Below are 14,560 nucleotides of genomic sequence, written 5' to 3'. Positions count from 1 at the left end.
CAAACATAAACTCATAAACTCCAAAATCCATCCCTGAAGCCAGATCCACTGTGTTAAGAATGAGTAAAAAGCATCAACTTGTAAAAATACTTGAGTGTCATTGTTGATGATGGACATAACACATAACGGAAGGAAAATGCAGAAGGACTTTTACTAAAGACAGAACAAGTATTTTCATAGGATTCATTAAGGTGTCTGGAAGCCCAAGACAAACAAGCCTGTAGACAAAACTCCCACTGATCTCATCATCCCTTACCATTATATTCCACGTGAATTAATTAATTGCATAAAATTGGTGGGTGCTTGGCTTACATTTAGCACTGCTAGGTAGACTCACAGTTATTTCCCATGCTTCATAAATAAATAGATGTAGATAACATACAAACTATCCACCTTACATGATGAAGGTAACACAGATGCTAAAAAGGGAAAATTGTGTTTTGTCTTTCGTTTGCCAACACAAGAGAACATAATTAGCAACTGTGAGTATATAAACATGCCTAATTAGTAAACATTTTTTCTTGCTTAATAAAATTTATTTTGGGAATAGTGAACCATTGTATGTATGCTCAATTACTATCTCCCAACTTTTAGAAGAATCGTTCCTATTCTTAAATCAAAATCAGAAATTAAGCTACAATCAAAATGTCATTCATTCAACAATTCATTGAACATTATTATCCATCAGTTTGTGTTATCTGCCAAATAATCTATGCAACATTTTATGAATACAAATAGGTAAGGCTTATAAGTTTTAGGTATTATGTATAGATAACTTAAATAATTGTATTAAATTTAAAATGAGGCAAACCCTCTATTACTCAGTCCCTTCATTAAGAACTTAAACATCTACATAATTATATAATTAAAGTTTTCATTTCTTACTAATGCATGATTAATTCAAATTCCAGCTTTTTTCTTGCACTGAGTTCATAGCACCCAGTTTTAAGATATTTTGCACTTTTAAGAAAATCTTTTATGAGGAACTGAGGACCTCATTTGAAAACGATTAACTTTTTTTTTAACCTGCTAATTCCAACAATAAAGATATTGCTAAAAGAGGGATTAGTGTTCAAGGAATTCTGTGTCTACGAAACCTGACCTCAAAGGAATTAATTACAGAAAACATATTAGGTACCAGTTCAAGTAAATCTTCAATTTAAAATGTCAGTTGCAAAATATAAATCTCTTTTTTAAGTTTTAAGTCATAGTGTCAAAGTTTCTATCTGGACTCTAAACCAATTACAAAGAAAATACTCTATTCATGATTTTATATAAATGTCCTTAACATACATTTTACTTTCTTTTACTCATCTATAGTATCTAATAATTTCATGTGACATTTTCAGATTTTCTACAATCTATTACTGACAAAGTATTGTAAGTTTGCTTCAAATCTCAGTGTAGTATCTGCCTGATTAATATGCCCTATTACTTCCCAGAGTATTCTTTTAAGGAAGATCATTTAGAAAGACCTTTTAAAGTCATACAAAGGGGAAAGTTCCATTTGTATGTATGTGTGTGTTTGTGTGTAAAATAGATATTTTACATCTAAACTATAAAGTATAAAATATATGTATGCGTTATAAAGACACACACAAATATATTAGCATGACACTTAGAACAATGTATAAGGGGCTTTTACATTAACATTTTTTGAAAGATGTTTATCAATATCTTTGCAAAATGTCAGTGACTCTTATTGAAAGGTATTGTTTTCAGCACAGAGAAACTATTATCTGTTCCCAGTTCCTTTACTTGTCCATTGTGTAATCCTCAATAAATTACTTGGTATCCATCCCCCGTAACCATAACTGCCTCCACCTCTTTTCTTAATCTGTGCAATGGGTAGTAATAACTGAGTGAAAAAGTGGTTAAGAACTTCACATGGAAAAGTGTGTACTAAACACATAAATATAGCAAATGTGTCTTGCCACTATGAACAATAAAGGCTATTTTCAATGTTTTTATCACTGTCTCAACTTGACATTTTTTTCTTTCATAAAATTTAACTCATTAGTTCTCTTTTTATAATTGCTAATTTATATGCATAAGTACTTTTCTATTTTGTGGTGAACTAGGTCAAGAAAGAAATGTGTTTTTTTTAATGTACATACAGTATATATCATTGTATTATACTACAATAATGTAATTCAGTGAAATTTTTAAAATTTAATTGCAACATGTATAGAAACATTGACAGCATGTTTGTCACTGTCATCTTTTCATTCTGAGGCTTTTATGACCACCCTAAAGATCCTTTTGATCCACTGAAACAATAAAATAGAGGGAAAGTTCTTTATTATGGAAGTTGTGAAAAGAAAACAGAGATTTTACACTAGAATGATAATTGCAAGTTAACAATGGATACTTTTGGAGGTGTTTATAAAAGATGAGACACTATCTCAAGAAAATAGATTGTAACATGGTAGAAAAAACAGATGGTATTCATCATAAAGATATAGGGGTAAGTAACCTAACAACAAAAAAATGAGCATGTATCATTAAAGAACACCTTTAATACGGTGGAAGGTAAAAAGCCATTGATAGAAATTGAATCCGTCTTTTTAAGGTGTTGGTAATATTGTGTATTTGTAGAACATATTGGTATGAACTAAAAATAATTGCTATAATCAGAACTACAAAATTTATAGATAATGAAATAAGGGGGAAGTCATCACATTTCCTAAGATGGCAAATTATGTTTCTCCCATTTTGAAAAATTTATAGTAAATAAAATTTATCATGTTATGTGTATCTAGACCAGACTTGGCCAACAGTTTTTGTCCCTGGGCCAGATTAGAAAGAAAACTTTTTTCACGGGCTGGACAAAATATTAAAATTTAAAAATGTTAAATACAAAAATGATTCATTTAAGTAAAATTTTATGGCCTGACCAGGCAGTGGCGCAGTGGATAGAGCATTGGACTGGGATGCAGAGGACCCAGGTTCGAGACCCCGAGGTCACCAGCTTGAGTGCGGGCTCATCTGGTTTGAGCAAGGCTCACCAGCTTGAGCCCAAGGTCGCTGGCTCGAGCAAGAGGTCACTCGGTCTTCAGTAGCCCCTGGTCAAGGCCCATAAGAGAAATCAGTCAATGAACTACTAAGGAGCCACAATGAAGAATTGACGTTTCTAATCTCTCTCTCCCTTCCTGTCTGTCTGTCCCTATCTGTCCCTCTCTCTGACTCTCTCTGTCTCTGCCCCCCCAAAATTATTATGTAATTTGTTTATGAATAAATGTGAGTGAAAAAATTTTAATATACAATATTATTTTAATAAAAATATTTTTAATAAAAATATAATTACATACCATATAAATATGCAAACTGTAGCGCAATCAATCAAAACAATATTTAATTAATAGAATGAGCTTGAAGGGGTTATATCGCAAATAAAACTATTATTTCGTTTTACAAACAGCCTGGACACGTTTTCAGTTATCAACTGCAGCTATTGTCTATGCTACAATGCCACTTGATTCAGCACACTTGACCACAAAAATAACAAATTGTTTGACCTTGGGTGCACACTGGCAAACTCCGCCTAAAAGAATATGGGTTTCACATTGCCACTAAACGTCACACCATTCTTTTTTTTTTTTTTTTTTGTATTTTTCTGAAGCTGGAAATGGGGAGAGACAGTCAGACAGACTCCCACATGCGCCCGACCGGGATCCACCCGGCACGCCCACCAGGGGGCGACGCTCTGCCCCTCCAGGGCTTCGCTCTGTTGCGACCAGAGCCACTCTAGCACCTGGGGCAGAGAGGCCAAGGAGCCATCCCCAGCGCCCGGGCCATCTTTGCTCCAATGGAGCCTCGCTGCGGGAGGGGAAGAGAGAGACAGAGAGGAAGGAGAGGGGGAGGGATGGAGAAGCAGATGGGCGCTTCTCCTATGTGCCCTGGCCGGGAATCGAACCTGGGACTTCTGCACGCCAGGTCGACGCTCTACCACTGAGCCAACCGGCCAGTGCACACCATTATTATTGAGTACAGATGAGTATAAAAGTTGTAAATCTTTATAATGGAATTAAAAAAAAAAAAAAAGTATCACAAATCCATTCAACCAGTTATTGAAAGTTAACCCTAGATTAGTCACACGCAGAATTCTTTTCTGTGTATCACTATCTTCTTAAATATTTCAATTTCCAATAAGCAAAGATGCTTCCACTTCGGAGTAGCTGAGATTTTAAAGTAGCGGAAAATATTAAAAATTTAATCACGGGTCGCATAAACTCATTATGCGGGCTGTATCTGGCCCGTGGGCCATATGTTGGCTATGTCTGATCTAGGCAATGAAGCCTATAGATAAATACTTTTAAAGTTTTACATATTACACACCAGTAAATTAATTTTATACATTTAAAAGAGAACATGTAATTTGTTTTATATCTCAAGAATTTATATTTCAATGAGCACAAATAGATTGATTGGCATAGTTTAACATAATTAACCAAATACCAGAATATCTGGTTAACACTACTTCACAAAAAACAAAATATTGGTCATTAAAATCTGAAGGTAATTAAACCCTTTAATGAAAAGTGGCAAGTACAGTTAATAAAAAAAATAAAATTCAAATATTAATGTTAGCCCTGGCCGGTTGGCTCAGCGGTAGAGTGTTGGCCTAGTGTGTGGAGGACCCGGGTTCGATTCCCGGCCAGGGCACACAGGAGAAGCGCCCATTTGCTTCTCCACCCCTCCGCCGTGCTTTCCTCTCTGTCTCTCTCTTCCCCTCCCGCAGCCAGGGCTCCATTGGAGCAAGGATGGCCCGTGCGCTGGGGATGGCTCCTTGGCCTCTGCCTCAGGCGCTAGAGTGGCTCTGGTCGCAACATGGCGATGCCCAGGATGGGCAGAGCATCACCCCCTGGGGGGCAGAGCGTCGCCCCATGGTTGGCGTGCCGGGTGGATCCCGGTCAGGCGCATGCGGGAGTCCGTCTGACTGTCTCTCCCTGTTTCCAGCTTCAGAAAAATGAAAAAGAAAAAAATATATATTAATGTTAAAAACTATACATAGCAAAGGAAAACTCTAACCATCTGAGCACCAGCTATTTAGGAGTTAATTTTTTTAATTATGTATACACCTCTCTGCAGTGATATGGTGGTAGCAGAATAAATAAATAAAATTCCTCTTGATTAAAAGAATTTATATCATGTCACTGTTGCATCTTATTTTTAGAGAACTTATTTGGTCTCCCATAGTTTTTGAGATTTTTTTTTTTCTTTAGACTTCTATGAAAATACAACAAAGATCGTTAGAAAAGCTGGGATTTCAGAAAAGGGGAGATGCTCCGATTATAGACTTTTATGTTATAGTGAGAGAGAGCTATCGTACACTAGAGGCATGGTATAAAGATAACATAACTTTTAGGTGTACGGTTTTTTCTCCTGTGTTTGGCAATGGTTCAGAGTTAAATAGAATAAACTATTTGCCACCCTGCAGGTTATATTATATGGAATAACACTCTTCAAAGAATTTGAACACCAGAAATTCACATCTCTGTGTGAATTTAACCTATCTTTGATGATTCAGAAGATACTTCATAAATTTGCATTACCTTTGAGTGAATATGAACCTTCATGACCACTATAATTAAGGCATGCAGAGATATCAGGTGATGTCTGATGACACAATGCCTTATCAACTAAGTATAGTTGACAACTGTGTAAAGAGCCATTCTCTTCTCCCTACAGTGCCAGTGTTACTATTTTTAATGTTGATTTCTTCATTCTCACAAAGATAAAATTCCCCAAAAGTAAATTTCTTTGACTATGAGGTTTTCAAACCTCCATTTTTCTCCTAGTTTTATTTGTAAGACTATTGAGGATCACCCAGTGTTCATAGTCACAGCTCTGTATTTGTAATTCATCAGGTTGGTCAAAGTATAGATGGAGAAGAAAGTGGATACTGATATAAAACAAGGAAGGGGCGATCATGCTTAGTGTCACCTTTGACACTGCATTGGCACATGCCACTGATGTTATTTGACCCTCAACAATGGAACTCTGATAGGCTCAGTACACAATAGGTAGGAGTCAAAGTTCTTTTAAAGGAAAAGACTACCTTACAGTTTTTAGCACAGTTATTAATCTTTTTATATACACTCATTTTGACCTTATTCATAGTTTTCCTCACTTTCAAAATTTTTTATTTTTATTTTTGGCCACTAGGTTTCCAAGCCTCCATTTGTTCTTAGCTGATAATATTAGGCCAGTGCACACCCTACAAACTTCAGATACTTGCAAAATATATCAATTCCTATTTCACCTCACTTTTTCTATAACTTTTAAATTTCACATTATTTGACTAGTTCTGTCTTAGGTGATCCATACAGTTTAGCGTTATTAGTTGAGGGTATTTAAATCCCTCCTCTTTATGCTCCATGTGATCATGTTGGTGTTGCTGCCCTGTCGTCTTCCTATCCTGCCCTTGTCTAAGGCATCGCTTTTTTTCCTTTTTCTTTTCAAGAGAAATGAGCCCTCCTGCCATCGTTCAAAGTGAGAAAGATTAAACCTAAAATGTTTTGCCCAATCATCTTCCACCTTTTTATTTTTTATTAAAATTGTAACATAAAATGTCACTCTGAAGACCAACCTTGGGTTCATCGTCCCCAGCTCCCCTTCCCTGGGAAGAGAATGCATTACCTTTTAATCGTGTTGGCCTTGCTTTTCCATAAGGCAATAAAAAACGGTCTCAACAGGGGTTGCCAGTTACAACATGTATAAAAAAATGAAATTAAAAATGTTTGTGATGCAGAATGTGTTCCGCAGAGACCTCGCCGCACCTCCCATATTTCCCAAGTTTTTATTTTCTCTTTGCCTTCCTCTTGTCTTTCTTCTTAATTTTCTCTGGCCTGATCCTTTCTCCCAAACATACCCTTAGGATTTTAAACAGGCTTCCTTCCCTAGTTTTCCATTTTTTTCTTCTTTCTTACCAGCATGCTTCTGCACTCATTTTCTATTGACTCGGTCCACAAATATTCATTACAGTTAGAAGTCACAATCTACCTTCTCCTCTAATGTATCAGCTGTCTATGAGCCAAGTTCTGTGAGGTTATTTCCTTTTCCTTTTTGACCAGCTATATGGACTGGCTTTCAGTTCACTGTCTAGTTTTCCAAATGGATTTAGATTGCTGGTACGGAAACATGCCTACATCATCGGTCTTATCTTTCTTCTTTAATGATTTTTACCTGCCTTCAAATTGGCCATTTTCCCCAATCACATTTCTAAATCTCCATCTCACACATTTTGGAAGTGAAACCCTATACTGGCATAGTTTAACAATAAATTATGTCCTGTTCTGTGGAATGCCACTTTCTGGGTATTTCCTAGAAGCTACCTGTCTCCCTTTTGGTGAATGTAGTAAGCACCTTTCCCCTTTGTCCTGTTTATTACAGGCTGTTTTGTCAGCTATTAATGCATACTATCTGCAATCTGAAAATGCAACTTCTGGTAGAAGCTCTTAGAGGACATAACCTGGTAGCCTAAGAGATTCAAATTTTTCTCATCCTTCTCTGTTTATTCTTAAGAAACATTTTCAGTAAACTGTTTTTGCGTGAACACCATTAAAGTTTTACTTTATTTCTAAAAGCCTTTCTTGATTCTCCCCCCCCCTTTTTATCTGCTTTCTACCCTTACCTGGCTCCCCACCATCAACTTCCATGCGCCTACAGTACCCACAGAGATCTTGTGCATTTATTGTGATGTGGTGGGCAGCTTCCAGAACGGCTTTCAACGACCCTGCCTTCTGTTACTAATGCTGTTGCGTCATCCCAACCCCTGAGTGTGGGCTGCACCTAGTAAACTGCTTCAAACAAAGAGAATATGGCAAAAGTGATTGGATGCTACTTTTGAGTTTAGATAACAAGAGTTCCTCTCTTACTCTGACTTTTCCTGCTTGCTCACTCTAAGAGAAGCCACCTGTCATATTGTGAGCTGCTGTGTGCAGAGAATCACATTACCAGACAATGGAGGAAGCCTCTGACCAACAGTCAGCAAGAAACCAGGGTCCTCAGTCCAATAACCCACAAGAAACTGAACCCCATCAACAACCACGTGAATGAGTTTGGCAACAGCTCCTTCTCCAGTGAAGCCTTCAGATGAGATGCCCCAGCCCCAGCTGACACTCTCATTACAGTCTTATAACCAGAAGACCCAGCTAAGTGGCTTCCAGAATTCTGACCCACAGAATCTGTGAGATAACAAATGTTTGTTTTTCGTGAACCTTAGTTTTAGGGTAATTTTTGTTACACATCAGTAGATAACTAAAACTAATATACACAGTATTAGAAATTTGATTTATATATCAGACTCTTTTATTAGTTTCTATAAGTACTGATAGTGTTCTAATGAAAAAGTCAGCTCTTTCCCCAGGACTAGCATAATGCCTGAAGTGTAATAGTGGCTAAAAATGTATCTATTGTGTAAATGATCTAGCGAGCACTTTTCAATTCTCTGAAACTTCTTTAATCACTACTGCCAAAGAGTTGGTGTATCAGTTAAGTTTTTTCTGAATCTGTTCAGGCTTCTATGACAGAATACCATAGACTGGATAACTTAAAAAGAACAGAAACTTATTTGTAGGCTGGAAGTTAAATATTGGCAGATTCAAAGTTGGGTGAGGGCCTCCTTCATAGTTGATATGGTCATCTTCTTGCTGTATCCTTATGAGGCAAAAAGAACAAAGGACTTCTCTGGGGCTCCTTTTATAAGGGCTCTAGTCCCGTTCATTAAAGATCTACTGTTATGACCTATTCACCTCTCAATGGCCCTACCTCCAAATAGCATCACATTGAGCATTAGGATTTAACGTACAAGTTTGGGGAGGACACAAGCATTCAGTCTATAGCAGGTTTGTTGGTACCTGGTTTAGGCAAACCTAATCAGGGAAACAGCCTATTGAAAGGGTAACAAGTAGCTCACAGAATTGAGGAAGGCGAGAGAAGGATATTCAGAGAAGGCACAGGCACCACGAGTGGCTAAAATCTGTCAGAACTCAGTCAAGTTCTTGTCTCAGGGACATTGATCAGAACATCATGTTGCAGGGTGCTTGGGCACTGCTAGACTTTGGATTCCGCTGCTGTCACTATGCATAATCTCTAGCCATTCTGGAGTTTTATATCCTTCACAGAAGACCTCAAGGTCAGAGTAGAGGAGGTATCAGTTGGCTGAGCTAAGGTCATATGACTATGCCCCCTGCCGGGGTACATAGACAAGAACTGTCTGCCCACTTTTTGGTAGACTAAGGTGAGCTCCTACCTCACTCTGAAATCAACCACGTGGTACTTCCCCAAATAGGAATGAAATGCTAGGAGCCAAAAATGGCAAATGGCCATGCCATCAAACAGTAAATGAATTCTTTCTAAAAGTCAATAGGAAACCCACCCATTAGAGGAGCAGCTCTTTCCTCAGAAAGAGCTTTAGCATTCTCTTTTAGGTAATTTTGTTTTTCTTCTTTTTTAAAAACTTTCTCACCTAATGGATTCCTTTTTTAGCACAACAATCTTTACGATAATAATTCACACATAAATATGAACCACTATTTCTTTCTTGCTACTCACTTGCCATCTATTATAGTCCATTTTCTACTCAGGTGTGTGAAGAAGTAAAAGAGCATGTTTATATATTTTCTTTTATCGGGTATGGAAAGGCCTAGACTAACATTTTTAGTCTAAAGAAAGAAATTCACAAAGCAGCCGGTGCTGGGCCTGGTACTCACAGCAAAGCCACGGGAAGGCATCTCCCCTTCTGCCACACATGTTTTCCACATGCAATCCGACCTTTTCCTCCTGTAAAGTTTCATAATGGGACCCTTTACGGTAGAACTAATTATTATAAATATAAATCTTCTCTGCTCTTACCTCTATTTGTTAATTGCTTATTTTCAGTCCCAACAAAAACTCACCCACTAACCCTGATCCTTACAAACTGGATTTTTAAATTTATATTTATATGAACACTTAATTTTGCCTTACCTCTTCCTTGTTTCCAAATTTCCCCGACATCATTAGAAATGAAGCATTTCACTAATGTTTCCTTTACTGTTTTCCTGGATTTTCCTTGAGCTGTTTACCCCCACTGTTACTTGTGTTCAGAAGTCTTTCTTTTTCAAGTTGCTGGGTTTCTCTATTTGTCTTTCCCTCTTCACATACTCTTTCTTTTGGCCTTCTTTATTCTTTTTTTAAAATTTATTGTATTCTATTGATTTTTTATTAAGTGAGAGTCAGGGAGGCAGAAACAGACATCCACATGCACCCCGAGCAGACCCCTACCAGGCGATACTCTGCACCACTGGGCCTGACGCCTAGACCATGGAGCCATTCTCAGTGCCTGGGGCCAAATTTGCTCGAACCCTTGGAGCCATGGCTGCTGAAGGGGAAAGGGTGGTTGAGGGGTGGAGAAGCAGATTGTTGCTTCTGTGTGCCCTGACGAGGAATTGAACCCAGAACTTCCACACGCCAGGCTGATGCTCTACCACTGAGCCAACTGGCCAGGGCCTGGCTTTCTTTGTTCTTTACACCCAACTATTTTAAAAGTTCTTTCTCAGTTCCTTTGGGGCCGACCTGGTACCTCTTTTGTGAAGCCACAGCCGAGCAGATTCTGACACTTACCATGGCCAAGGAAAGCCCGAGGAAGAAGTCAAGACTGAGAATAATGATCATATGAACAGGAAGGAGGCAGAGCAGGGTGGTTCTGCAGTTTAAGATGAAGACTCCTCTTCATCTACACCATTTTTAAACTAGTGAAAGCCTATTGTGAACACAGGGTTTGTTGATGCAGCAGATTTGATTTGGATTGGGTGGGCAGCCAGTCATGAAAACAGACACACCTGCCCAGTTGGAAATGAGAGATGAAGATACGATTGATGGTTCCAGCAGCAGACAGGAGGTGTCTACTAAACAAGGCACCTGGTACCTCACTCCATAACTCTATTCCTGCAGACCAGGGAGACATTCTCTGTTAGAGAAGTGCAATTTGGTCCCAACCCATCCTGGCTACTACAATATAGTTTTCTCTATTCTTTCATTTCCCCCTTCCCCATTTCCTTATTATACGTAAAGTAACTAATGTATGTGCACAGCATTGGCATTTTAAAAAATGTTTATTGTATTGATTTTAGAGAGCGAGAGAGAGAGACAGAGAGAGAGAGAGAGAGAGAGGAAGTGAGAGAGGGAGAGAAAGACAGAAACATTGATCTGCTCCTGTATGTGCCCTAGCTGGCTGGCAACTTCTGCACTTTGGGACGATGCTCTAACCACCTGAGCTATCCAGCCAGGGTGCATTTGCATTTTTTAAAACTAAGTAAATGACCAATGGTATGTTTTGATTGACATCAAATGGAGATGGGATGGGGGAAAATACTGGCTCTGTGAAAATAACCCCTTTGTCTATTGGTGGCATGCTCAATTGAGCTCTTACTTTTATATTCCAGTAAGTTATTTTGCTCTCACTGTTTAACAGCAACAACAAAAAAAAAAACATAAAAATTCTTACATAGTTTGTTTGCTTGGAGAATTTTAATGTTTTTCATTTATCATTGTAAAACTGAGGACAATTTTATATCTTTTTTTATGTAGCTATTACATGTAGAGCAATCTGTCTTTAAGTAGGGATAAATGATTCTAAACGAAGTGAATCCTAGATAATTTTCTCTTCGAGTCAAGCATCTTATTGTTTAAATAAACTTCTTGTTTAAAAGGAAAAAAATAAATAAATAAAAGTTCTTTCTCGGCGACCTCTTACGTTGAGCCTCATATTCTCACCTTTATCTTAATTGAAGAACTCTCTAAGACTGTTTCTCTTTTTCTGCCTATTTTGCTTCATATTCACTATCATTTTAAACTATGCATTATTAATTCAACTAACATTTATATATATTTTTCTCTGACTAGAACTGCATGAGGTGCCAAGAAGACCTAAAAGAATAAATAGAAGTTCTGCCTTCAGGAGCTCAAGATTCAGCAAAAATGGAAAACTTCTTTAAAAATAAAATTGTGTGTGTGTGTGTGTGCATGCACAATCCTAAAAAGATAATTGACATACCCAAGAACACAAAAAATGGAGAGGTGGCTTCACAGAGGAGATGACATTCAACTTGGGTCTTGATGGATGAATAGGGTTTTGTCAGAGAGAAATGGGGAAAGTGATTTCTGGCACACCACTGAGTAAAGTCATGGGTTTTATGGGCTGTTCAGAGAGAATGACTGAAATCCAACCCTTGTTCTGCTAGTTCCCTGCTGCAGGGCCGTATCAGCCCAGAGGAAGGAACACAACATCACTAGTAAAACAAGAGGGTATGGTTTTTAAGAAGGAGCTACTGTGCAGCCTACCAGTTTTGGCCTTTGCTTCAGTTCTCTGCACTTGAAACCCCTATTTGTGAGCCTGTCCAAATTTCAATTCTTCCTAGATCAATATATACAGTAGATGAGTGGCCAGCCAAAGATTATGCAGTGCTTCCAGGCATATGGGCTGTTTCATTCTTTTCTTTCACACATAGATAATTCTTTTCAATACACATATTGGGAAACTATCTCTTTAGCTATACAATATCTCATCTCTAACTACTGTTTCCAAATAAATGTTTATTGCCCTTGACTTAATTAAAGATACTAATGTAGCACAAAGCTCAGTCATAGTTCTAACTTTTTTTTTCTTCTTTACCTATTTTCTATATTGTTCTTCCAAAAGAAGCTTTTGGAGAAGTGGCTCATTTCTAAAACACACGCACACACACACCCTCAAACATACCCAGACTTTCTCGAATTTCAATAAACTATTGTGCTAGACCTGGGAGCAATCTAAGAAGCATGAGTACTAACCTTATGCCTCTTACTTACTGATACGGAAACAAAATCTCAGATGCTAAGGATTTGCTCCAAGTCGTGGAGTCAGTTAACAGAAGAAACATCTCCAACAAGAGTCATTGTTGCTATTCCCATGTTGCTGATGAATTATTTGTTCTTCTTCATATCAGAAATTTCAAACAGATACATTTTTTTCCTTTACTAATTTTATTTTTAACTTTGGAAATCTCTGCAGACCCAAGGAATTAATGCATTTTTCAACAAGTTGCCCCGCTTGCCTTTCTTTTTGCAAATATTAATTTCCCGATTACCAGATTTTTCCACCTATGGCTTTAGTCCTCTCTTTCTGTCATGGCTCATATTCTGCTCCCTAATTGCTTTGCCAGTGCCATGTTAAGAGCATTCTCAGACCCCTCCAGAATGACCCTGCCTTTCAGCCTGGGCTGAAGCCCCCTCCGTAGCATCCTTCATCTACTTATTGGCATCCTGACTATCTTGCTGCTCTGCTGACCTCCACAGGGAGTATGAGAGAAAGGGTCTCCTGGAAGACAGAACTCCACCCCAACTCCATTAGCTTTAGCCCTGCTATTCATTCTCAGAAACTGTATTTATCTTTTTAGAGAGGTCCACACAAAGTCTTAGTTTTTAGAAACAATTTGAGTATAGCATATAAATATGGAAGTGATGACTATACAATTTAAAATACACACATGTATTCTCTTACCATAGTAACATGCTTATATTTACTACTTTTTCTCTAGCCCTAGAACTTTGCTTTTATAAGATCTGCTTCAAGTGACCAGAGCAGTCTTTTAAAAATAAAAACCAGGTCATGTCACTCCTTGTTAAAAAATCTCCAGTGCTTTTCCATTTCAATTAGACTGAAATCCAGGCCCCTAACCATAGCATACATGGCCCTGTAGGATATGAACCCTGCACCTCTCTGAGTTCCTGCTTTTCTACTTGCCTTTCCTGTCTCACTGAGCCCATGCTACACTGACCTTTCTATTTCTCAAACACACCATGCTCCTTTTTACCTCAGGGCCTTTGCACTTACTGTGCTCTCTGCCTAGAAGGGTCAGCCCCCAGAGCTCTGCCTGGATGTTTCTTTCCAGTTTTCAGCATCCTCCGCACTATTCCTTACTGCATCATTTCTTTCTTCCTCACTTTGCTTAACCACTATCTGAACTTATCTTGTTCATTTATTTATTTAATTTTTAAAAGATTTTAATTATTCATTTTAGAGAGGAGAGACAGAGAAGTGGGAAGGAGCAGGAAGCATCAACTCCCATATGTACCTTGACCAGGCAAGCCCAGGGTTTTTTTTAATTTTTTTTTTTTTTACAGAGACAGAGAGAGAGTCAGAGAGCAGGATAGATCGACAGGAATGGAGAGAGATGAGAAGCATCAATCATCAGTTTTTTGTTGCGACACCTTAGTTGTTCATTGATTGCTTTCTCATATGTGCCTTGACCGCAGGCCTTCAGCAGACCTTGCTCGAGCCAGCGACCTTGAGTCCAAGCTGGTGAGCTTTTGCTCAAACCAGATGAGCACACGCTCAAGCTGGAGACCTCAGGGTCTGGAACCTGCGTCCTTCCGCATCCCAGTCCGATGCTCTATCCACTGCACCACCACCTGGTCAGGCAAGCCCAGGGTTTTGAAATAGCAACCTCAATGTTCCAGGTCGACGCTCTATCCACTGCACCACCACAGGTCATGCCATTTACTGTATTTGTTTGTTATTATTGGTATCCTCCTT

At 38.4% G+C, this 14,560-nt stretch overlaps 1 pseudogene; it reads left to right on the top strand.

The window, feature by feature from the left end:
• Positions 1-8,057: 8,057 nt before the first annotated feature.
• LOC136382890 (small ubiquitin-related modifier 2-like) lies at positions 8,058-10,896 on the top strand (annotated as a pseudogene).
• Positions 10,897-14,560: the final 3,664 nt, after the last annotated feature.

The sequence above is a fragment of the Saccopteryx leptura genome, chromosome 11, assembly GCF_036850995.1.
Source record: "Saccopteryx leptura isolate mSacLep1 chromosome 11, mSacLep1_pri_phased_curated, whole genome shotgun sequence".
Taxonomy (NCBI): Eukaryota; Metazoa; Chordata; class Mammalia; order Chiroptera; family Emballonuridae; genus Saccopteryx; species Saccopteryx leptura.
Note: the sequence above shows the minus strand (reverse complement) of the source record. Positions and strands in the feature narration are given on the sequence as shown.